This window comes from Acyrthosiphon pisum, chromosome X (assembly GCF_005508785.2).
Source record: "Acyrthosiphon pisum isolate AL4f chromosome X, pea_aphid_22Mar2018_4r6ur, whole genome shotgun sequence".
NCBI lineage: Eukaryota > Metazoa > Arthropoda > Insecta > Hemiptera > Aphididae > Acyrthosiphon > Acyrthosiphon pisum.
The window spans coordinates 2683154-2684756 of record NC_042493.1 but is presented as its reverse complement, the minus strand read 5'-3'; positions in this window follow the sequence as shown (position 1 = coordinate 2684756).

Below are 1603 nucleotides of genomic sequence, written 5' to 3'. Positions count from 1 at the left end.
TTTCTCAAATATGCAAATGTTTGAAATAACTTTATAATTCAGTTTTATGTGGTTTATTAACAATAACATAAAAAGTAAGTACGATAGGCAAATTCTGATTCCACCAAAATGTTGAGCATATAAATATAAACATTTCTAAAAAAAAAAATTCTAAAAACTTAAATTTTTGGTATTTTAAATTCAAAAACACGATTTTTGAAAAAATTGAGCATTTTGAAGTTTTTTTACCATAACTTCCAAAATAAGTTCGACCGGCATTTTTTGAAAGTACCATCAAATTAGGCATGCAAAAACACACATTTTGGAAAAAAAAAATTCCAAAAAATCGCTTGGGAGCTAAACTGCATTCGTTCCGAAAGTTTAAATGATAAAAAATGTAATCTATAGAACTGTTGAAATTATAGTGACAATTATTGATTAGGTAATTAAATGCTAGGTATGCTGTATATAATTGTTATAATCTATACATTTTTAGAGATTCATAATCTATAATATTATTAAAACAATGAAATATAATCATATTAATATATCAATATTGTCTATTTAGCGATTTAATGTTGCAATACCATCATTACCTACCTAATTTATTAGCTCTGATTTTTTTTTAGACTTGTATCATGCTCAGACCAGTTAAGACGACAAAAATAATATTTGGTTGTATTCAAAACATGTAGGTGTAGTAAATGAGTTTGGTATGTTTTCTAGCAAATGCTCTTTTTTTCTTAATTTGTCAATCAATTCAGAATATTATGTACCTACACAATTTAATAATTTTGATTTGATTTTATAATTAAAAGTTTAAAAATGTTTACTTATTATTACACAACTAAGTACTGAAGTTTTTGCATTAACAAGAACCAAAATTTGTACTAATTTAAAATTAAATATATATTTTAACCTTAGTATTTTTTTCATTTGGAGTCTATAGTTGCTTCTATAATTATTACTTTTTCGTACATTTGAGGAAAAATTGGTTTTGCAATAATCGTTTTTGTTTAACTAGATTATTTTTATGAGTATAATATAGGTACTGAGAATTATTTTCTTTTGACCAAGGGCGGATACAGTGGAAAACCAATTTATCCTAATCAGCAGACAAAACCGGTAATTTTTTTTTGTTTAATTATGAAGTATTATTCTTTTATTATCCACAATATCTATATTAATAAATTGTTTCTGCCAATGTTTCAATCATATTATTTTGATTTGATAAGTATTTGTTATCGACACCTTTCCTTTTTTTTAGGTGTAGTAGTTACTTTGACAATTCTCTTTTTCTACGTAAGGTATTTTGACATTTCGTCTTATGTACGACCACACACAATATTAAAGGACACGGAATAAAATGTATACTAAAATGAGCATCGCACGACACGACTGTAAAAATAATAGTACAAAAGACGACGACTAGTCGGCCCCATAATCAAAAACAAGGAATTATCGTAATTTTTTTGCAGGTCCTTCGGTAAGCACGTGACGTAGAGTAGTGTATAGTAATAATTTCATGACAATATGATAATACGCGTAAACAATTGACGTATTGCGCGGACTTGAACCTCATCTGGATTTTTGCGTTCATACTAATCACTTTTATCATGGACGG